The 25,127-nt window shown below is 43.1% G+C and overlaps 1 long non-coding RNA gene across 1 annotated transcript in view; it reads right to left on the bottom strand.

Moving 5' to 3' along the window:
• The window catches only part of LOC128111424 (uncharacterized), a 33,154-nt gene extending 8,283 nt beyond the window's left edge, over positions 1-24,871 (bottom strand). The window contains exons 1-2 of the long non-coding RNA XR_008218650.1: positions 24,769-24,871; positions 15,646-15,753 (exon numbers count right to left, since the gene is read on the bottom strand). This is a non-coding gene — a long non-coding RNA (uncharacterized LOC128111424). The remainder of the gene's footprint in view (positions 1-15,645; positions 15,754-24,768) is intronic.
• Positions 24,872-25,127: the final 256 nt, after the last annotated feature.

Raw genomic sequence — 25,127 nt, 5'->3', positions numbered from 1 at the left:
GTCTGCTGGCTCAGAACAAAAGACTGTACTTCCTACACACAAGGGCCATATCTAGTTCAACTCTACTTAGGAACCTGACAAGAGCAGTAGCTTCTATTGCGTCCAATACTTGCACTTGCTGGAAACAGACGTGAGTGCTATTTGCACTGTGTATGGCCAATTGAGCACAATAGTGACTCTCCTTACCAGAAAACAACTCTTGCTGGTTAGACCAGAAACTCCATGAGATTCAACTACGTTTATGAAAGGGAATTCAACTCTAGCTCTCCATAAAAGAAACACACTCTTCTTTTGAGAAAGTAGCACTCTTCTACTCTACTGTGTTTCTTATAGAGCCAGAACAGTCAGCTTGCTCAGAACAAAAGAACTGTGCTTCCTACACACATGGGCCATATCTCATTCAACTCTGCTTAGAAAACTTACAAGAGCAGTAGCTTCTCTTGCGTCCAATACACTGCACTTGCTGGGAACAGACGCGAGTGCTCTATGCACTGTGTATGGTCAATTGAGCACAATAGTGACTCTCCCTACCAGAAAACAACACTTGCTGCTAGGACCAGAAACTGCATATGATTCAACTCCGTTTATGAAAGGGAATTCAACTCTAACTCGCCTTACAAGAAACACATTCTGCTTTTGAATAAGCAGCACTCTTCTACTCTACTATGTTTTCTATAGAGCCAGAACAGTCAGCTTGCTCAGAACCAACGAACTGTGCTTCCTACACACACGGGCCATATGTAGTTCAACTCTGCTTAGGAAACTGACAGGAACAGTAGCTTCCCTTGCGTCCAATACACTGCACTTGCTGGGAACAGTTGCGAGTTCTATCTGTACTGTGTATGGCCTTTTGAGCACAATAGTGACTCTCCTTACCAAAAAACAACTCTTGCTGCTAGGACCAGAAACTGCATGAGATTCAACACCCTTTATGAAAGGGAATTCAACTCTAGATCGCCTTACAGGAAACACACTCTGCTTTTGAGAAAGCAGCACTCTTCTACTCTACTGTGTTTCCTATAGAGCCTGAACAGTCAGCTTGCTCAGAACCAAAGAACTGTGCTTCCTACACACACGGGCCATATCTAGTTCAAATGTGCTTAGGAAACTGAAAAGAACAGTAGCTTCTCTTGTGTCCAATACACTGCACTTGCTGGGAAAAGACGCGAGGGCTATTTGCAATGTGTATGGCCAATTGAGCACAATAGTGTCTCTCCTTACCAAAAAACAACTCTTGCTGCTAGGAACAGAATCTGCATGTGATTCAACTTCGTTTATGAAACAGAATTCAACTCTAGCTTGCCTGACAGGAAACACACTCTGCTTTTGAGAAAGCAGAATTCTTCTACTCTACAGTGTTTCCTATAGATCCAGAACAGTCAGCTTCCTCAGAACTAAAGAACTGTGCTTCCTACACACAAGGGCCATATCTAGTTCAACTCTGATTAGGAAACTGATAAGAACAGTCGCTTCTTAGGGTCCAATACACTGCACTTGCTGGGAACAGACACGAGTGCTATTTGCACTGTGTATGGCCAACTGAGCACAATAGTGACTCCCCTTACCAGAAAAAAACTCTTGCTGCTAGGACCAGAAACTGCATGTGATTCAACTCCGTTTATGAAAGGGAATTCAACTCTAGCTCTATTTGCACTGGATAAGCACAATAGTGACTCTCCTTACCAGAAAACAACTCTTGCTGCTAGGACCAGAAACTGCATGTGATTCAACTCCGTTTATGAAAGGGAATTAAACTCTAGTTCGCATTACAAGAAACACACTCTGCTTTTGAGAAAACAGCACTCTTCTACTCTACTGTGTTTCCTATAGAGCCAGAGCAGTCAGCTTGCTCAGAACAAAAGAACTGTGCTTCCTACACAAAAGAGACATATCTAGTTCAACTCTGATTCGGAAACTGACAAGAACAGTAGCTTCTCTTGCGTCCAATACACTGCACTTGCTGGGAAAAGACGCGAGGGTTATTTGCAATGTGTATGGCCAATTGAGCACAATAGTGTCTCTCCTTACCAGAAAACAACTCTTGCTGCTAGGAACAGAATCTGCATGTGATTCAACTTCGTTTATGAAACAGAATTCAACTCTAGCTCGCCTTACAAGAAACACACTCTGCTTTTGAGAAAGCAGCAGTCTTCTACTCTAATATATTTCCAATAGAGCCAGAACAGTCAGCTGGCTCAGAACAAAAGACTGTACTTCCTACACACAAGGGCCATATCTAGTTCAACTCTACTTAGGAAACTGACAAGAGCAGTAGCTTCTATTGCGTCCAATACTTGCACTTGCTGGAAACAGACGTGAGTGCTATTTGCACTGTGTATGGCCAATTGAGCACAATAGTGACTCTCCTTACCAGAAAACAACTCTTGCTGGTTAGACCAGAAACTCCATGAGATTCAACTACGTTTATGAAAGGGAATTCAACTCTAGCTCTCCATAAAAGAAACACACTCTTCTTTTGAGAAAGTAGCACTCTTCTACTCTACTGTGTTTCTTATAGAGCCAGAACAGTCAGCTTGCTCAGAACAAAAGAACTGTGCTTCCTACACACATGGGCCATATCTCATTCAACTCTGCTTAGAAAACTTACAAGAGCAGTAGCTTCTCTTGCGTCCAATACACTGCACTTGCTGGGAACAGACGCGAGTGCTCTATGCACTGTGTATGGTCAATTGAGCACAATAGTGACTCTCCCTACCAGAAAACAACACTTGCTGCTAGGACCAGAAACTGCATATGATTCAACTCCGTTTATGAAAGGGAATTCAACTCTAACTCGCCTTACAAGAAACACATTCTGCTTTTGAATAAGCAGCACTCTTCTACTCTACTATGTTTTCTATAGAGCCAGAACAGTCAGCTTGCTCAGAACCAACGAACTGTGCTTCCTACACACACGGGCCATATGTAGTTCAACTCTGCTTAGGAAACTGACAGGAACAGTAGCTTCCCTTGCGTCCAATACACTGCACTTGCTGGGAACAGTTGCGAGTTCTATCTGTACTGTGTATGGCCTTTTGAGCACAATAGTGACTCTCCTTACCAAAAAACAACTCTTGCTGCTAGGACCAGAAACTGCATGAGATTCAACACCCTTTATGAAAGGGAATTCAACTCTAGATCGCCTTACAGGAAACACACTCTGCTTTTGAGAAAGCAGCACTCTTCTACTCTACTGTGTTTCCTATAGAGCCTGAACAGTCAGCTTGCTCAGAACCAAAGAACTGTGCTTCCTACACACACGGGCCATATCTAGTTCAAATGTGCTTAGGAAACTGAAAAGAACAGTAGCTTCTCTTGTGTCCAATACACTGCACTTGCTGGGAAAAGACGCGAGGGCTATTTGCAATGTGTATGGCCAATTGAGCACAATAGTGTCTCTCCTTACCAAAAAACAACTCTTGCTGCTAGGAACAGAATCTGCATGTGATTCAACTTCGTTTATGAAACAGAATTCAACTCTAGCTTGCCTGACAGGAAACACACTCTGCTTTTGAGAAAGCAGAATTCTTCTACTCTACAGTGTTTCCTATAGATCCAGAACAGTCAGCTTCCTCAGAACTAAAGAACTGTGCTTCCTACACACAAGGGCCATATCTAGTTCAACTCTGATTAGGAAACTGATAAGAACAGTCGCTTCTTAGGGTCCAATACACTGCACTTGCTGGGAACAGACACGAGTGCTATTTGCACTGTGTATGGCCAACTGAGCACAATAGTGACTCCCCTTACCAGAAAAAAACTCTTGCTGCTAGGACCAGAAACTGCATGTGATTCAACTCCGTTTATGAAAGGGAATTCAACTCTAGCTCTATTTGCACTGGATAAGCACAATAGTGACTCTCCTTACCAGAAAACAACTCTTGCTGCTAGGACCAGAAACTGCATGTGATTCAACTCCGTTTATGAAAGGGAATTAAACTCTAGTTCGCATTACAAGAAACACACTCTGCTTTTGAGAAAACAGCACTCTTCTACTCTACTGTGTTTCCTATAGAGCCAGAGCAGTCAGCTTGCTCAGAACAAAAGAACTGTGCTTCCTACACAAAAGAGACATATCTAGTTCAACTCTGATTCGGAAACTGACAAGAACAGTAGCTTCTCTTGCGTCCAATACACTGCACTTGCTGGGAATAGACGCGAGTGCTATCTGCACTGTGTATGGCCAATTGCGCACAATTGTGACTCTCCTTACCTGAAAACAACTCTTGCTGCTAGGACCAGAAAATTCATGTGATTCAACTCCGTTTATGAAAGGGAATTCAACTCTAGCTCGCCTTACAAGAAACACACTCTGCTTTTGAGAAAGCAGCACTCTTCTTCTCTAATGTGTTTCCTATAGAGCCAGATGAGTCAGCTGGCTCAGAAAAAAAGACTGTACTTCCTACACACGGGCCATATCTACTTCAACTCTGCATAGGAAACTGACATGAAAAGTAGCTTCTCTTCCCTCCAATACACTGTCCTTGCTGGGAACAGACGTGAGTGCTATTTGCACTGTGTATGGCAAAGGAAGCGCAATAGTGACTCTCCTTACCAGAAAACAACTCTTGCTGCTAGGACCAGAATCTGCATGCGATTCAATATGTTTATGAAAGGGAATTCAACTCTAGCTCGCCTTACAAGAAACACACTCTGCTTTTGAGAAAGCAGCACACAACTACTCTACTCTGTTTCCTATAGAGCCAGAACAGTCAGCTTGCTCAGAACAAAAGAACTGTGCTTCCTACACACACGGGCCATTATCTATTTCAACTATGATTAGGAAACTGACAAGAACAGTAGCTTCTTATGGGTCCCATACACTGCACTTGCTGGGAACAGACGCGAGTCCTTTTTGCACTGTGTATGGCCAATTGAGCACAATAGTGAGTCCTCTTACCAGAAAACAACACTTGCTGCTAGGACCAGAAACTGCATATGATTCAACTCCGTTTATGAAAGGGAATTCAACTCTAACTCGCCTTACAAGAAACACACTCTGCTTTTGAGAAAGCAGCACTCTTCTACTCTACTGTGTTTTCTATAGAGCCAGAACAGTCAGCTTGCTCAGAACCAAAGAACTGTGCTTCCTACACACACGGGCCATATCTAGTTCAACTGTGCTTAGGAAACTGAAAAGAACAGTAGCTTCTCTTGCGTCCAATACACTGCACTTGCTGGGAAAAGACGCGAGGGCTATTTGCAATGTGTATGGCCAATTGAGCACAATAGTGTCTCTCCTTACCAAAAAACAACTCTTGTTGCTAGGAACAGAATCTGCATGTGATTCAACTTCGTTTATGAAACAGAATTCAATTCTAGCTCGCCTTACAAGAAACACACTCTGCTTTTGAGAAAGCAGCAGTCTTCTACTCTAATATATTTCCAATACAACCAGAACAGTCAGCTGGCTCAGAACAAAAGACTGTACTTCCTACACACAAGGGCCATATCTAGTTCAACTCTACTTAGGAAACTGACAAGAGCAGTAGCTTCTATTGCGTCCAATACTTGCACTTGCTGGAAACAGACGTGAGTGCTATTTGCACTGTGTATGGCCAATTGAGCACAATAGTGACTCTCCTTACCAGAAAACAACTCTTGCTGGTTAGACCAGAACCTCCATGAGATTCAACTACGTTTATGAAAGGGAATTCAACTCTAGCTCTCCATAAAAGAAACACACTCTTCTTTTGAGAAAGTAGCACTCTTCTACTCTACTGTGTTTCTTATAGAGCCAGAACAGTCAGCTTGCTCAGAACAAAAGAACTGTGCTTCCTACACACATGGGCCATATCTCATTCAACTCTGCTTAGAAAACTTACAAGAGCAGTAGCTTCTCTTGCGTCCAATACACTGCACTTGCTGGGAACAGACGCGAGTGCTCTATGCACTGTGTATGGTCAATTGAGCACAATAGTGACTCTCCCTACCAGAAAACAACACTTGCTGCTAGGACCAGAAACTGCATATGATTCAACTCCGTTTATGAAAGGGAATTCAACTCTAACTCGCCTTATAAGAAACACATTCTGCTTTTGAATAAGCAGCACTCTTCTACTCTACTATGTTTTCTATAGAGCCAGAACAGTCAGCTTGCTCAGAACCAACGAACTGTGCTTCCTACACACACGGGCCATATGTAGTTCAACTCTGCTTAGGAAACTGACAGGAACAGTAGCTTCCCTTGCGTCCAATACACTGCACTTGCTGGGAACAGTTGCGAGTTCTATCTGTACTGTGTATGGCCTTTTGAGCACAATAGTGACTCTCCTTACCAAAAAACAACTCTTGCTGCTAGGACCAGAAACTGCATGAGATTCAACACCCTTTATGAAAGGGAATTCAACTCTAGATCGCCTTACAGGAAACACACTCTGCTTTTGAGAAAGCAGCACTCTTCTACTCTACTGTGTTTCCTATAGAGCCTGAACAGTCAGCTTGCTCAGAACCAAAGAACTGTGCTTCCTACACACACGGGCCATATCTAGTTCAAATGTGCTTAGGAAACTGAAAAGAACAGTAGCTTCTCTTGTGTCCAATACACTGCACTTGCTGGGAAAAGACGCGAGGGCTATTTGCAATGTGTATGGCCAATTGAGCACAATAGTGTCTCTCCTTACCAAAAAACAACTCTTGCTGCTAGGAACAGAATCTGCATGTGATTCAACTTCGTTTATGAAACAGAATTCAACTCTAGCTTGCCTGACAGGAAACACACTCTGCTTTTGAGAAAGCAGAATTCTTCTACTCTACAGTGTTTCCTATAGATCCAGAACAGTCAGCTTCCTCAGAACTAAAGAACTGTGCTTCCTACACACAAGGGCCATATCTAGTTCAACTCTGATTAGGAAACTGATAAGAACAGTCGCTTCTTAGGGTCCAATACACTGCACTTGCTGGGAACAGACACGAGTGCTATTTGCACTGTGTATGGCCAACTGAGCACAATAGTGACTCCCCTTACCAGAAAAAAACTCTTGCTGCTAGGACCAGAAACTGCATGTGATTCAACTCCGTTTATGAAAGGGAATTCAACTCTAGCTCTATTTGCACTGGATAAGCACAATAGTGACTCTCCTTACCAGAAAACAACTCTTGCTGCTAGGACCAGAAACTGCATGTGATTCAACTCCGTTTATGAAAGGGAATTAAACTCTAGTTCGCATTACAAGAAACACACTCTGCTTTTGAGAAAACAGCACTCTTCTACTCTACTGTGTTTCCTATAGAGCCAGAGCAGTCAGCTTGCTCAGAACAAAAGAACTGTGCTTCCTACACAAAAGAGACATATCTAGTTCAACTCTGATTCGGAAACTGACAAGAACAGTAGCTTCTCTTGCGTCCAATACACTGCACTTGCTGGGAATAGACGCGAGTGCTATCTGCACTGTGTATGGCCAATTGCGCACAATTGTGACTCTCCTTACCTGAAAACAACTCTTGCTGCTAGGACCAGAAAATTCATGTGATTCAACTCCGTTTATGAAAGGGAATTCAACTCTAGCTCGCCTTACAAGAAACACACTCTGCTTTTGAGAAAGCAGCACTCTTCTTCTCTAATGTGTTTCCTATAGAGCCAGATGAGTCAGCTGGCTCAGAAAAAAAGACTGTACTTCCTACACACGGGCCATATCTACTTCAACTCTGCATAGGAAACTGACATGAAAAGTAGCTTCTCTTCCCTCCAATACACTGTCCTTGCTGGGAACAGACGTGAGTGCTATTTGCACTGTGTATGGCAAAGGAAGCGCAATAGTGACTCTCCTTACCAGAAAACAACTCTTGCTGCTAGGACCAGAATCTGCATGCGATTCAATATGTTTATGAAAGGGAATTCAACTCTAGCTCGCCTTACAAGAAACACACTCTGCTTTTGAGAAAGCAGCACACAACTACTCTACTCTGTTTCCTATAGAGCCAGAACAGTCAGCTTGCTCAGAACAAAAGAACTGTGCTTCCTACACACACGGGCCATTATCTATTTCAACTATGATTAGGAAACTGACAAGAACAGTAGCTTCTTATGGGTCCCATACACTGCACTTGCTGGGAACAGACGCGAGTCCTTTTTGCACTGTGTATGGCCAATTGAGCACAATAGTGAGTCCTCTTACCAGAAAACAACACTTGCTGCTAGGACCAGAAACTGCATATGATTCAACTCCGTTTATGAAAGGGAATTCAACTCTAACTCGCCTTACAAGAAACACACTCTGCTTTTGAGAAAGCAGCACTCTTCTACTCTACTGTGTTTTCTATAGAGCCAGAACAGTCAGCTTGCTCAGAACCAAAGAACTGTGCTTCCTACACACACGGGCCATATCTAGTTCAACTGTGCTTAGGAAACTGAAAAGAACAGTAGCTTCTCTTGCGTCCAATACACTGCACTTGCTGGGAAAAGACGCGAGGGCTATTTGCAATGTGTATGGCCAATTGAGCACAATAGTGTCTCTCCTTACCAAAAAACAACTCTTGTTGCTAGGAACAGAATCTGCATGTGATTCAACTTCGTTTATGAAACAGAATTCAATTCTAGCTCGCCTTACAAGAAACACACTCTGCTTTTGAGAAAGCAGCAGTCTTCTACTCTAATATATTTCCAATACAACCAGAACAGTCAGCTGGCTCAGAACAAAAGACTGTACTTCCTACACACAAGGGCCATATCTAGTTCAACTCTACTTAGGAAACTGACAAGAGCAGTAGCTTCTATTGCGTCCAATACTTGCACTTGCTGGAAACAGACGTGAGTGCTATTTGCACTGTGTATGGCCAATTGAGCACAATAGTGACTCTCCTTACCAGAAAACAACTCTTGCTGGTTAGACGAGAAACTCCATGTGATTCAACTACGTTTATGAAAGGGAATTCAACTCTAGCTCTCCATAAAAGAAACACATTCTTCTTTTGAGAAAGTAGCACTCTTCTACTCTACTGTGTTTCTTATAGAGCCAGAACAGTCAGCTTGCTCAGAACATAAGAACTGTGCTTCCTACACACATGGGCCATATCTCATTCAACTCTGCTTAGAAAACTTACAAGAGCAGTAGCTTCTCTTGCGTCCAATACACTGCACTTGCTGGGAACAGACGCGAGTGCTCTATGCACTGTGTATGGTCAATTGAGCACAATAGTGACTCTCCTACCAGAAAACAACACTTCCTGCTAGGACCAGAAACTGCATATGATTCAACTCCGTTTATGAAAGGAAATTCAACTCTAACTCGCCTTACAAGAAACACATTCTCCTTTTGAAAAAGCAGCACTCTTCTACTCTACTATGTTTTCTATAGAGCCAGAACAGTCAGCTTGCTCAGAACCAACGAACTGTGCTTCCTACACACACGGGCCATATGTAGTTCAACTCTGCTTAGGAAACTGACAGGAACAGTAGCTTCCCTTGCGTCCAATACACTGCACTTGCTGGGAACAGTTGCGAGTTCTATCTGTATTGTGTATGGCCTTTTGAGCACAATAGTGACTCTCCTTACCAAAAAACAACTCTTGCTGCTAGGACCAGAAACTGCATGAGATTCAACACCCTTTATGAAAGGGAATTCAACTCTAACTCGCCTTACAGGAAACACACTCTGCTTTTGAGAAAGCAGCACTCTTCTACTCTACTGTGTTTCCTATAGAGCCTGAACAGTCAGCTTGCTCAGAACCAAAGAACTGTGCTTCCTACACACACGGGCCATATCGAGTTCAACTGTGCTTAGGAAACTGAAAAGAACAGTAGCTTCTCTTGCGTCCAATACACTGCACTTGCTGGGAAAAGACGCGAGGGCTATTTGCAATGTGTATGGCCAATTGAGCACAATAGTGTCTCTCCTTACCAAAAAACAACTCTTGCTGCTAGGAACAGAATCTGCATGTGATTCAACTTCGTTTATGAAACAGAATTCAACTCTAGCTCGCCTTACAAGAAACACACTCTGCTTTTGAGAAAGCAGCAGTCTTCTACTCTAATATATTTCCAATACAACCAGAACAGTCAGCTGGCTCAGAACAAAAGACTGTACTTCCTACACACAAGGGCCATATCTAGTTCAACTCTACTTAGGAACCTGACAAGAGCAGTAGCTTCTATTGCGTCCAATACTTGCACTTGCTGGAAACAGACGTGAGTGCTATTTGCACTGTGTATGGCCAATTGAGCACAATAGTGACTCTCCTTACCAGAAAACAACTCTTGCTGGTTAGACCAGAAACTCCATGAGATTCAACTACGTTTATGAAAGGGAATTCAACTCTAGCTCTCCATAAAAGAAACACACTCTTCTTTTGAGAAAGTAGCACTCTTCTACTCTACTGTGTTTCTTATAGAGCCAGAACAGTCAGCTTGCTCAGAACAAAAGAACTGTGCTTCCTACACACATGGGCCATATCTCATTCAACTCTGCTTAGAAAACTTACAAGAGCAGTAGCTTCTCTTGCGTCCAATACACTGCACTTGCTGGGAACAGACGCGAGTGCTCTATGCACTGTGTATGGTCAATTGAGCACAATAGTGACTCTCCCTACCAGAAAACAACACTTGCTGCTAGGACCAGAAACTGCATATGATTCAACTCCGTTTATGAAAGGGAATTCAACTCTAACTCGCCTTACAAGAAACACATTCTGCTTTTGAATAAGCAGTACTCTTCTACTCTACTATGTTTTCTATAGAGCCAGAACAGTCAGCTTGCTCAGAACCAACGAACTGTGCTTCCTACACACACGGGCCATATGTAGTTCAACTCTGCTTAGGAAACTGACAGGAACAGTAGCTTCCCTTGCGTCCAATACACTGCACTTGCTGGGAACAGTTGCGAGTTCTATCTGTACTGTGTATGGCCTTTTGAGCACAATAGTGACTCTCCTTACCAAAAAACAACTCTTGCTGCTAGGACCAGAAACTGCATGAGATTCAACACCCTTTATGAAAGGGAATTCAACTCTAGATCGCCTTACAGGAAACACACTCTGCTTTTGAGAAAGCAGCACTCTTCTACTCTACTGTGTTTCCTATAGAGCCTGAACAGTCAGCTTGCTCAGAACCAAAGAACTGTGCTTCCTACACACACGGGCCATATCTAGTTCAAATGTGCTTAGGAAACTGAAAAGAACAGTAGCTTCTCTTGTGTCCAATACACTGCACTTGCTGGGAAAAGACGCGAGGGCTATTTGCAATGTGTATGGCCAATTGAGCACAATAGTGTCTCTCCTTACCAAAAAACAACTCTTGCTGCTAGGAACAGAATCTGCATGTGATTCAACTTCGTTTATGAAACAGAATTCAACTCTAGCTTGCCTGACAGGAAACACACTCTGCTTTTGAGAAAGCAGAATTCTTCTACTCTACAGTGTTTCCTATAGATCCAGAACAGTCAGCTTCCTCAGAACTAAAGAACTGTGCTTCCTACACACAAGGGCCATATCTAGTTCAACTCTGATTAGGAAACTGATAAGAACAGTCGCTTCTTAGGGTCCAATACACTGCACTTGCTGGGAACAGACACGAGTGCTATTTGCACTGTGTATGGCCAACTGAGCACAATAGTGACTCCCCTTACCAGAAAAAAACTCTTGCTGCTAGGACCAGAAACTGCATGTGATTCAACTCCGTTTATGAAAGGGAATTCAACTCTAGCTCTATTTGCACTGGATAAGCACAATAGTGACTCTCCTTACCAGAAAACAACTCTTGCTGCTAGGACCAGAAACTGCATGTGATTCAACTCCGTTTATGAAAGGGAATTAAACTCTAGTTCGCATTACAAGAAACACACTCTGCTTTTGAGAAAACAGCACTCTTCTACTCTACTGTGTTTCCTATAGAGCCAGAGCAGTCAGCTTGCTCAGAACAAAAGAACTGTGCTTCCTACACAAAAGAGACATATCTAGTTCAACTCTGATTCGGAAACTGACAAGAACAGTAGCTTCTCTTGCGTCCAATACACTGCACTTGCTGGGAATAGACGCGAGTGCTATCTGCACTGTGTATGGCCAATTGCGCACAATTGTGACTCTCCTTACCTGAAAACAACTCTTGCTGCTAGGACCAGAAAATTCATGTGATTCAACTCCGTTTATGAAACAGAATTCAACTCTAGCTCGCCTTACAAGAAACACACTCTGCTTTTGAGAAAGCAGCACTCTTCTTCTCTAATGTGTTTCCTATAGAGCCAGATGAGTCAGCTGGCTCAGAAAAAAAGACTGTACTTCCTACACACGGGCCATATCTACTTCAACTCTGCATAGGAAACTGACATGAAAAGTAGCTTCTCTTCCCTCCAATACACTGTCCTTGCTGGGAACAGACGTGAGTGCTATTTGCACTGTGTATGGCAAAGGAAGCGCAATAGTGACTCTCCTTACCAGAAAACAACTCTTGCTGCTAGGACCAGAATCTGCATGCGATTCAATATGTTTATGAAAGGGAATTCAACTCTAGCTCGCCTTACAAGAAACACACTCTGCTTTTGAGAAAGCAGCACACAACTACTCTACTCTGTTTCCTATAGAGCCAGAACAGTCAGCTTGCTCAGAACAAAAGAACTGTGCTTCCTACACACACGGGCCATTATCTATTTCAACTATGATTAGGAAACTGACAAGAACAGTAGCTTCTTATGGGTCCCATACACTGCACTTGCTGGGAACAGACGCGAGTCCTTTTTGCACTGTGTATGGCCAATTGAGCACAATAGTGAGTCCTCTTACCAGAAAACAACACTTGCTGCTAGGACCAGAAACTGCATATGATTCAACTCCGTTTATGAAAGGGAATTCAACTCTAACTCGCCTTACAAGAAACACACTCTGCTTTTGAGAAAGCAGCACTCTTCTACTCTACTGTGTTTTCTATAGAGCCAGAACAGTCAGCTTGCTCAGAACCAAAGAACTGTGCTTCCTACACACACGGGCCATATCTAGTTCAACTGTGCTTAGGAAACTGAAAAGAACAGTAGCTTCTCTTGCGTGCAATACACTGCACTTGCTGGGAAAAGACGCGAGGGCTATTTGCAATGTGTATGGCCAATTGAGCACAATAGTGTCTCTCCTTACCAAAAAACAACTCTTGCTGCTAGGAACAGAATCTGCATGTGATTCAACTTCGTTTATGAAACAGAATTCAACTCTAGCTCGCCTTACAAGAAACACACTCTGCTTTTGAGAAAGCAGCAGTCTTCTACTCTAATATATTTCCAATAGAGCCAGAACAGTCAGCTGGCTCAGAACAAAAGACTGTACTTCCTACACACAAGGGCCATATCTAGTTCAACTCTACTTAGGAAACTGACAAGAGCAGTAGCTTCTATTGCGTCCAATACTTGCACTTGCTGGAAACAGACGTGAGTGCTATTTGCACTGTGTATGGCCAATTGAGCACAATAGTGACTCTCCTTACCAGAAAACAACTCTTGCTGGTTAGACGAGAAACTCCATGTGATTCAACTACGTTTATGAAAGGGAATTCAACTCTAGCTCTCCATAAAAGAAACACATTCTTCTTTTGAGAAAGTAGCACTCTTCTACTCTACTGTGTTTCTTATAGAGCCAGAACAGTCAGCTTGCTCAGAACATAAGAACTGTGCTTCCTACACACATGGGCCATATCTCATTCAACTCTGCTTAGAAAACTTACAAGAGCAGTAGCTTCTCTTGCGTCCAATACACTGCACTTGCTGGGAACAGACGCGAGTGCTCTATGCACTGTGTATGGTCAATTGAGCACAATAGTGACTCTCCTACCAGAAAACAACTCTTGCTGCTAGGACCAGAAACTGCATGAGATTCAACACCCTTTATGAAAGGGTATTCAAGTCTAACTCGCCTTACAGGAAACACACTCTGCTTTTGAGAAAGCAGCACTCTTCTACTCTACTGTGTTTCCTATAGAGCCTGAACAGTCAGCTTGCTCAGAACCAAAGAACTGTGCTTCCTACACACACGGGCCATATCGAGTTCAACTGTGCTTAGGAAACTGAAAAGAACAGTAGCTTCTCTTGCGTCCAATACACTGCACTTGCTGGGAAAAGACGCGAGGGCTATTTGCAATGTGTATGGCCAATTGAGCACAATAGTGTCTCTCCTTACCAAAAAACAACTCTTGCTGCTAGGAACAGAATCTGCATGTGATTCAACTTCGTTTATGAAACAGAATTCAACTCTAGCTCACCTGACAGGAAACACACTCTGCTTTTGAGAAAGCAGAAGTCTTCTACTCTACAGTGTTTCCTATAGATCCAGAACAGTCAGCTTGCTCAGAACTAAAGAACTCTGCTTCCTACACACAAGGGCCATATCTAGTTCAACTCTGATTAGGAAACTGAAAAGAACAGTCGCTTCTTAGGGTCCAATACACTGCACTTGCTGGGAACAGACACGAGTGCTATTTGCACTGTGTATGGCCAACTGAGCACAATAGTGACTCCCCTTACCAGAAAAAAACTCTTGATGCTAGGACCAGAAACTGCATGTGATTCAACTCCGTTTATGAAAGGGAATTCAACTCTAGCTCTATTTGCACTGGATAAGCACAATAGTGACTCTCCTTACCAGAAAACAACTCTTGCTGCTAGGACCAGAAACTGCATGTGATTCAACTCCGTTTATGAAAGGGAATTAAACTCTAGTTCGCATTACAAGAAACACACTCTGCTTTTGAGAAAACAGCACTCTTCTACTCTACTGTGTTTCCTATAGAGCCAGAGCAGTCAGCTTGCTCAGAACAAAAGAACTGTGCTTCCTACACAAAAGAGACATATCTAGTTCAACTCTGATTCGGAAACTGACAAGAACAGTAGCTTCTCTTGCGTCCAATACACTGCACTTGCTGGGAATAGACGCGAGTGCTATCTGCACTGTGTATGGCCAATTGCGCACAATTGTGACTCTCCTTACCTGAAAACAACTCTTGCTGCTAGGACCAGAAAATTCATGTGATTCAACTCCGTTTATGAAAGGGAATTCAACTCTAGCTCGCCTTACAAGAAACACACTCTGCTTTTGAGAAAGCAGCACTCTTCTTCTCTAATGTGTTTCCTATAGAGCCAGATGAGTCAGCTGGCTCAGAAAAAGAGACTGTACTTCTTACACACGGGCCATATCTACTTCAACTCTGCATAGGAAACTGACATGAAAAGTAGCTTCTCTTCCCTCCAATACACTGTCCTTCCTGGGAACAGACGTGAGTGCTATTTGCAGTGTGTATGTCAATGCGAGCGCACCAGTGACTCCCCTTACCAGAAAAAAATTCTTGCTTCTAGGTCCGAAAACTGCATGTGATTCAACTCCGTTTATGAATGGGAAAGCAACACTAGCTCACCTTACAGAAACACACTCTGTTTTTGAAAAAGAAGTACTCTTCTACTCTACTGTGTTTCCTAGAGGTACAGAAGAGTGAGCTTGCTCAGAACAAAAGAACTGTGCTTCCTACACACAGGTGTAGCTAGAATTTTTTCCTGTCCCACAGTCAGGACAAATCTCTTTCACCTGCCAGTCCCACAGCCGCTCAAACCCGACCAAGTAAACACAGAGACTTATATTGGTTACAAACTGTATGGCCGTGTCAGGCTTCTTGCTAACTGTTCTTACAGCTTAAATTAATCCATTTCCATTATTCTATACCTTGCCACATGGCTCATGTCTTACCGGCATCGTCACATGCAGTTTGTCATCATGGCGGCGGGCAGTCTCTCTGTGACTCAGGATTACACTTGCCAGCTTTATTCTCCTCCTTTTCCCGCATACACTTCCTGCCTAGCCAATGGCCAAAGAGAGATTTATTTATTGACTAATTACCAACACATTTGCCATACAGAACATCCCACAGCACATGGGCATATATATTTCAACTCTGCTTAGGAAACTGACAAGAACAGTAGATTTTCTTCTGTCCAATACAGTGAACTTGCTGTGAACAGACACGAGTGCTATTTGCACTGTGTATGGCAATGGGAGCTCACTAGTTAATCTCCTTAAAAGAAAACATCTCTTGCTGCTAGGACCAGAAACTGCATGTGATTCAACTGCTTTTATGAAGGGGAAAGCAACACTAGCTCACCTTACAAGAAACACACTCTGCTTTTGAGAAAGGAGCACTCTAATACTCTACTGGGTTTCCTATATGGCCAGAACAGTGAGCTTGCTCAGAACAAAAAAACTGTGCTTCCTACACACATGGGACATTTGTAGTTCAACTCTGCTTGGAAACTGACAAGAACAGTAGCTACTCTTCTCTCCAAAACACTGTCCTTGCTGGGTACAGATGCAAGTGCTATTTTCACTGTGTATGGCAATGGGAGCACAGTAGGGACTCTCCTTAACAGAAAACAACTCTTGCTACTAGGACCAGAAACTGCATGTGAATCAACTACGCTTATGAAGGGGAATGTAACACTAGCTTGCCTTACAAGAAACACACTCTGCTTTAGAGAAAGGAGCACTCTTCTACTCTACTGGGTTTCCTAAAGGGCCAGAGCAGTGAGCTTGCTCAGAACAAAAGAACTGTGCTTCCTACACCCGGGCAACATCTAGTTCAACTCTGCTTAGGAAACTGACAAGAATAGTAGCTTCTCTTCCCTCCAATACACTGTCCTTGCTGGGAACAGACGTGAGTGCTATTTGCACTGTGTATGGCAAAGGAAGCGCAATAGTGACTCTCCTTACCAGAAACCAATTCTTGCTGCTAGGACAAGAATCTGCATGTGATTCAACTCCGTGTATGAAACAGAATTCAACTTTAGCTCGCCTTACAAGAAACACACTCTGCTTTTGAGAAAGCAGCACTCTTCTACTCTAATGTGTTTCCTATAGAGCCAGAACAGTCAGCTTGCACAGAAAAAAAGACCTGTGATCGTACACACACGGGCCATATCTAGTTCAACAATGCTTAGGAAAATGACAAGAACAGTAGCTTCTCTTGCGTCCAATACACTGCACTTGCTAGGAACAGACGCGAGTCCTATTTGCACTGTGTATGGGCAATTGAGCATAAGAGTGACTCTCCTTACCAGAAAACAACTCTTTCTGCTAGGACCAGAAACTGCATATGATTCAACTCCGTTTATGAAAGGGAATTCAACTCTAACTCGCCTTACAGGAAACACACTCTGCTTTTGAGAAAGCAGCACCCTTCTACTCTACTGTGTTTCCTATAGAGCCTGAACAGTCAGCTTGCTCAGAAATAAAGAACTGTGCTTCCTACACACACGGGCCATATCTAGTTCAACTGTGCTTAGGAAACTGAAAAGAACAGTAGCTTCTTATGGGTCCAATACACTGCACTTGCTGGGAACAGACGCGAGTCCTTTTTGCACTGTGTATGGCCAATTGAGCACAATAGTGACTTTCCCTACCAGAAAACAACTCTTGCTGCTAGGACCAGAATCTGCATGCGATTCAACTATGTTTATGAAAGGGAATTCAACTCTAGCTCGCCTTACAAGAAACACACTCTGCTTTTGAGAAAGCAGCAGTCTTCTACTCTAATATATTTCCTATAGAGCCAGAACAGTCAGCTGGCTCAGAACAAAAGACTGTACTTCCTACACACAAGGGCCATATCTAGTTCAACTCTGCTTAGGAAACTGACAAGAGCAGTAGCTTCTATTGCGTCCAATACTTGCACTTGCTGGAAACAGACGTGAGTGCTATTTGCACTGTGTATGGCCAATTGAGCACAATAGTGACTCTCCTTACCAGAAAACAACTCTTGCTGGTTAGACGAGAAACTCCATGTGATTCAACTACGTTTATGAAAGGGAATTCAACTCTAGCTCTCCATAAAAGAAACACACTCTTCTTTTGAGAAAGTAGCACTCTTCTACTCTACTGTGTTTCTTATAGAGCCAGAACAGTCAGCTTGCTCAGAACATAAGAACTGTGCTTCCTACACACATGGGCCATATCTCATTCAACTCTGCTTAGAAAACTTACAAGAGCAGTAGCTTCTCTTGCGTCCAATACACTGCACTTGCTGGGAACAGACGCGAGTGCTCTATGCACTGTGTATGGTCAATTGAGCACAATAGTGACTCTCCCTACCAGAAAACAACACTTGCTGCTAGGACCAGAAACTGCATATGATTCAACTCCGTTTATGAAAGGAAATTCAACTCTAACTCGCCTTACAAGAAACACATTCTCCTTTTGAATAAGCAGCACTCTTCTACTCTACTATGTTTTCTATAGAGCCAGAACAGTCAGCTTGCTCAGAACCAACGAACTGTGCTTCCTACACACACGGGCCATATGTAGTTCAACTCTGCTTAGGAAACTGACAGGAACAGTAGCTTCCCTTGCGTCCAATACACTGCACTTGCTGGGAACAGTTGCGAGTTCTATCTGTACTGTGTATGGCCTTTTGAGCCCAATAGTGACTCTCCTTACCAAAAAACAACTCTTGCTGCTAGGACCAGAAACTGCATGAGATTCAACACCCTTTATGAAAGGGAATTCAACTCTAACTCGCCTTACAGGAAACACACTCTGCTTTTGAGAAAGCAGCACTCTTCTACTCTACTGTGTTTCCTATAGAGCCTGAACAGTCAGCTTGCTCAGAACCAAAGAACTGTGCTTCCTACACACACGGGCCATATCGAGTTCAACTGTGCTTAGGAAACTGAAAAGAACAGTAGCTTCTCTTGCGTCCAATACACTGCACTTGCTGGGCAAAGACGCGAGGGCTATTTGCAATGTGTATGGCCAACTGAGCACAATAGTGTCTCTCCTTACCAAAAAACAACTCTTGCTGCTAGGAACAGAATCTGCATGTGATTCAACTTCGTTTATGAAACAGAATTCAACTCTAGCTCGCCTGACAGGAAACACACTCTGCTTTTGAGAAAGCAGAAGTCTTCTACACTACAGTGTTTCCTATAGATCCAGAACAGTCAGCTTGCTCAGAAATAAAGAACTGTGCTTCCTACACACACAGGCCATATCTAGTTCAACTCTGATTAGGATAACTGAAAAGAACAGTAGCTTCTTATGGGTCCAATACACTGCACTTGCTGGGAACAGACGCGAGTCCTTTTTGCACTGTGTATGGCCAATTGAGCACAATAGTGACTTTCCCTACCAGAAAACAACTCTTGCTGCTAGGACCAGAATCTGCATGCGATTCAACTATGTTTATGAAAGGGAATTCAACTCTAGCTCGCCTTACAAGAAACACACTCTGCTTTTGAGAAAGCAGCACACAACTACTCTACTCTGTTTCCTATAGAGCCAGAACAGTCAGCTTGCTCAGAACAAAAGAACTGTGCTTCCTACACACACTGGCCATTATCTATTTCAACTATGATTAGGAAACTGACAAGAACAGTAGCTTCTTATGGGTCCCATACACTGCACTTGCTGGGAACAGACGCGAGTCCTTTTTGCACTGGGTATGGCCAATTGAGCACAATAGTGAGTCCTCTTACCAGAAAACAACACTTGCTGCTAGGACCAGAAACTGCATATGATTCAACTCCGTTTATGAAAGGGAATTCAACTCTAACTCGCCTTACAGGAAACACACTCTGCTTTTGAGAAAGCAGCACCCTTCTACTCTACTGTGTTTCCTATAGAGCCTGAACAGTCAGCTTGCTCAGAAATAAAGAACTGTGCTTCCTACACACACGGGCCATATCTAGTTCAACTGTGCTTAGGAAACTGAAAAGAACAGTAGCTTCTTATGGGTCCAATACACTGCACTTGCTGGGAACAGACGCGAGTCCTTTTTGCACTGTGTATGGCCAATTGAGCACAATAGTGACTTTCCCTACCAGAAAACAACTCTTGCTGCTAGGACCAGAATCTGCATGCGATTCAACTATGTTTATGAAAGGGAATTCAACTCTAGCTCGCCTTACAAGAAACACACTCTGCTTTTGAGAAAGCAGCACACAACTACTCTACTGTGTTTCCTATAGAGCCAGAACAGTCAGCTTGCTCAGAACAAAAGAACTGTGCTTTCTACACACACGGGCCATTATCTATTTCAACTATGATTAGGAAACTGACAAGAACAGTAGCTTCTTATGGGTCCCATACACTGCACTTGCTGGGAACAGACGCGAGTCCTTTTTGCACTGTGTATGGCCAATTGAGCACAATAGTGAGTCCTCTTACCAGAAAACAACACTTGCTGCTAGGACCAGAAACTGCATATGATTCAACTCCGTTTATGAAAGGGAATTCAACTCTAACTCGCCTTACAAGAAACACATTCTGCTTTTGAGAAAGCAGCACTCTTCTACTCTACTGTGTTTTCTATAGAGCCAGAACAGTCAGCTTGCTCAGAACCAAAGAACTGTGCCTCCTACACACACGGGCCATATCTAGTTCAACTGTGCTTAGGAAACTGAAAAGAACAGTAGCTTCTCTTGCGTCCAATACACTGCACTTGCTGGGAAAAGACGCGAGGGCTATTTGCAATGTGTATGGCCAATTGAGCACAATAGTGTCTCTCCTTACCAAAAAACAACTCTTGCTGCTAGGAACAGAATCTGCATGTGATTCAACTTCGTTTATGAAACAGAATTCACCTCTAGCTCGCCTTACAAGAAACACACTCTGCTTTTGAGAAAGCAGCAGTCTTCTACTCTAATATATTTCCTATAGAGCCAGAACAGTCAGCTGGCTCAGAACAAAAGACTGTACTTCCTACACACAAGGGCCATATCTAGTTCAACTCTGCTTAGGAAACTGACAAGAGCAGTAGCTTCTATTGCGTCCAATACTTGCACTTGCTGGAAACAGACGTGAGTGCTATTTGCACTGTGTATGGCCAATGAGCACAATAGTGACTCTCCTTACCAGAAAACAACTCTTGCTGTTTAGACCAGAAACTCCATGTGATTCAACTACGTTTATGAAAGGGAATTCAACTCTAGCTCTCCATAAAAGAAACACACTCTTCTTTTGAGAAAGTAGCACTCTTCTACTCTACTGTGTTTCTTATAGAGCCAGAACAGTCAGCTTGCTCAGAACAAAAGAACTGTGCTTCCTACACACATGGGCCATATCTCTTTCAACTCTGCTTAGAAAACTTACAAGAGCAGTAGCTTCTCTTGCGTCCAATACACTGCACTTGCTGGGAACAGACGCGAGTGCTCTATGCACTGTGTATGGTCAATTGAGCACAATAGTGACTCTCCCTACCAGAAAACAACACTTGCTGCTAGGACCAGAAACTGCATATGATTCAACTCCGTTTATGAAAGGGAATTTAACTCTAACTCGCCTTACAAGAAACACATTCTGCTTTTGAATAAGCAGCACTCTTCTACTCTACTATGTTTTCTATAGAGCCAGAACAGTCAGCTTGCTCAGAACCAAAGAACTGTGCTTCCTACACACACGGGCCATATGTAGTTCAACTCTGCTTAGGAAACTGACAGGAACAGTAGCTTCCCTTGCGTCCAATACACTGCACTTGCTGGGAACAGTTGCGAGTTCTATCTGTACTGTGTATGGCCTTTTGAGCCCAATAGTGACTCTCCTTACCAAAAAACAACTCTTGCTGCTAGGACCAGAAACTGCATGAGATTCAACACCCTTTATGAAAGGGAATTCAACTCTAGCTCTCCATAAAAGAAACACACTCTGCTTTTGAGAAAGCAGCACTCTTCTACTCTACTGTGTTTCCTATAGAGCCTGAACAGTCAGCTTGCTCAGAACAAAAGAACTGTGCTTCCTACACACACGGGCCATTATCTATTTCAACTATGATTAGGAAACTGACAAGAACAGTAGCTTCTTATGGGTCCCATACACTGCACTTGCTGGGAACAGACGCGAGTCCTTTTTGCACTGTGTATGGCCAATTGAGCACAATAGTGAGTCCTCTTACCAGAAAACAACACTTGCTGCTAGGACCAGAAACTGCATATGATTCAACTCCGTTTATGAAAGGGAATTCAACTCTAACTCGCCTTACAAGAAACACATTCTGCTTTTGAGAAAGCAGCACTCTTCTACTCTACTGTGTTTTCTATAGAGCCAGAACAGTCAGCTTGCTCAGAACCAAAAACTGTGCTTCCTACACACACGGGCCATATCTAGTTCAACTGTGCTTAGGAAACTGAAAAGAACAGTAGCTTCTCTTGCGTCCAATACACTGCACTTGCTGGGAAAAGACGCGAGGGCTATTTGCAATGTGTATGGCCAATTGAGCACAATAGTGTCTCTCCTTACCAAAAAACAACTCTTGCTGCTAGGAACAGAATCTGCATGTGATTCAACTTCGTTTATGAAACAGAATTCAACTCTAGCTCGCCTTACAAGAAACACACTCTGCTTTTGAGAAAGCAGCAGTCTTCTACTCTAATATATTTCCAATAGAGCCAGAACAGTCAGCTGGCTCAGAACAAAAGACTGTACTTCCTACACACAAGGGCCATATCTAGTTCAACTCTACTTAGGAAACTGACAAGAGCAGTAGCTTCTATTGCGTCCAATACTTGCACTTGCTGGAAACAGACGTGAGTGCTATTTGCACTGTGTATGGCCAATTGAGCACAATAGTGACTCTCCTTACCAGAAAACAACTCTTGCTGGTTAGACGAGAAACTCCATGTGATTCAACTACGTTTATGAAAGGGAATTCAACTCTAGCTCTCCATAAAAGAAACACATTCTTCTTTTGAGAAAGTAGCACTCTTCTACTCTACTGTGTTTCTTATAGAGCCAGAACAGTCAGCTTGCTCAGAACATAAGAACTGTGCTTCCTACACACATGGGCCATATCTCATTCAACTCTGCTTAGAAAACTTACAAGAGCAGTAGCTTCTCTTGCGTCCAATACACTGCACTTGCTGGGAACAGACGCGAGTGCTCTATGCACTGTGTATGGTCAATTGAGCACAATAGTGACTCTCCTACCAGAAAACAACTCTTGCTGCTAGGACCAGAAACTGCATGAGATTCAACACCCTTTATGAAAGGGTATTCAAGTCTAACTCGCCTTACAGGAAACACACTCTGCTTTTGAGAAAGCAGCACTCTTCTACTCTACTGTGTTTCCTATAGAGCCTGAACAGTCAGCTTGCTCAGAACCAAAGAACTGTGCTTCCTACACACACGGGCCATATCGAGTTCAACTGTGCTTAGGAAACTGAAAAGAACAGTAGCTTCTCTTGCGTCCAATACACTGCACTTGCTGGGAAAAGACGCGAGGGCTATTTGCAATGTGTATGGCCAATTGAGCACAATAGTGTCTCTCCTTACCAAAAAACAACTCTTGCTGCTAGGAACAGAATCTGCATGTGATTCAACTTCGTTTATGAAACAGAATTCAACTCTAGCTCACCTGACAGGAAACACACTCTGCTTTTGAGAAAGCAGAAGTCTTCTACTCTACAGTGTTTCCTATAGATCCAGAACAGTCAGCTTGCTCAGAACTAAAGAACTCTGCTTCCTACACACAAGGGCCATATCTAGTTCAACTCTGATTAGGAAACTGAAAAGAACAGTCGCTTCTTAGGGTCCAATACACTGCACTTGCTGGGAACAGACACGAGTGCTATTTGCACTGTGTATGGCCAACTGAGCACAATAGTGACTCCCCTTACCAGAAAAAAACTCTTGATGCTAGGACCAGAAACTGCATGTGATTCAACTCCGTTTATGAAAGGGAATTCAACTCTAGCTCTATTTGCACTGGATAAGCACAATAGTGACTCTCCTTACCAGAAAACAACTCTTGCTGCTAGGACCAGAAACTGCATGTGATTCAACTCCGTTTATGAAAGGGAATTAAACTCTAGTTCGCATTACAAGAAACACACTCTGCTTTTGAGAAAACAGCACTCTTCTACTCTACTGTGTTTCCTATAGAGCCAGAGCAGTCAGCTTGCTCAGAACAAAAGAACTGTGCTTCCTACACAAAAGAGACATATCTAGTTCAACTCTGATTCGGAAACTGACAAGAACAGTAGCTTCTCTTGCGTCCAATACACTGCACTTGCTGGGAATAGACGCGAGTGCTATCTGCACTGTGTATGGCCAATTGCGCACAATTGTGACTCTCCTTACCTGAAAACAACTCTTGCTGCTAGGACCAGAAAATTCATGTGATTCAACTCCGTTTATGAAAGGGAATTCAACTCTAGCTCGCCTTACAAGAAACACACTCTGCTTTTGAGAAAGCAGCACTCTTCTTCTCTAATGTGTTTCCTATAGAGCCAGATGAGTCAGCTGGCTCAGAAAAAGAGACTGTACTTCTTACACACGGGCCATATCTACTTCAACTCTGCATAGGAAACTGACATGAAAAGTAGCTTCTCTTCCCTCCAATACACTGTCCTTCCTGGGAACAGACGTGAGTGCTATTTGCAGTGTGTATGTCAATGCGAGCGCACCAGTGACTCCCCTTACCAGAAAAAAATTCTTGCTTCTAGGTCCGAAAACTGCATGTGATTCAACTCCGTTTATGAATGGGAAAGCAACACTAGCTCACCTTACAGAAACACACTCTGTTTTTGAAAAAGAAGTACTCTTCTACTCTACTGTGTTTCCTAGAGGTACAGAAGAGTGAGCTTGCTCAGAACAAAAGAACTGTGCTTCCTACACACAGGTGTAGCTAGAATTTTTTCCTGTCCCACAGTCAGGACAAATCTCTTTCACCTGCCAGTCCCACAGCCGCTCAAACCCGACCAAGTAAACACAGAGACTTATATTGGTTACAAACTGTATGGCCGTGTCAGGCTTCTTGCTAACTGTTCTTACAGCTTAAATTAATCCATTTCCATTATTCTATACCTTGCCACATGGCTCATGTCTTACCGGCATCGTCACATGCAGTTTGTCATCATGGCGGCGGGCAGTCTCTCTGTGACTCAGGATTACACTTGCCAGCTTTATTCTCCTCCTTTTCCCGCATACACTTCCTGCCTAGCCAATGGCCAAAGAGAGATTTATTTATTGACTAATTACCAACACATTTGCCATACAGAACATCCCACAGCACATGGGCATATATATTTCAACTCTGCTTAGGAAACTGACAAGAACAGTAGATTTTCTTCTGTCCAATACAGTGAACTTGCTGTGAACAGACACGAGTGCTATTTGCACTGTGTATGGCAATGGGAGCTCACTAGTTAATCTCCTTAAAAGAAAACATCTCTTGCTGCTAGGACCAG

Source organism: Peromyscus californicus, unplaced genomic scaffold, assembly GCF_007827085.1.
Source record: "Peromyscus californicus insignis strain IS unplaced genomic scaffold, ASM782708v3 Scaffold_160__1_contigs__length_80793, whole genome shotgun sequence".
Classification (NCBI taxonomy): domain Eukaryota; kingdom Metazoa; phylum Chordata; class Mammalia; order Rodentia; family Cricetidae; genus Peromyscus; species Peromyscus californicus.
Note: the sequence above shows the minus strand (reverse complement) of the source record. Positions and strands in the feature narration are given on the sequence as shown.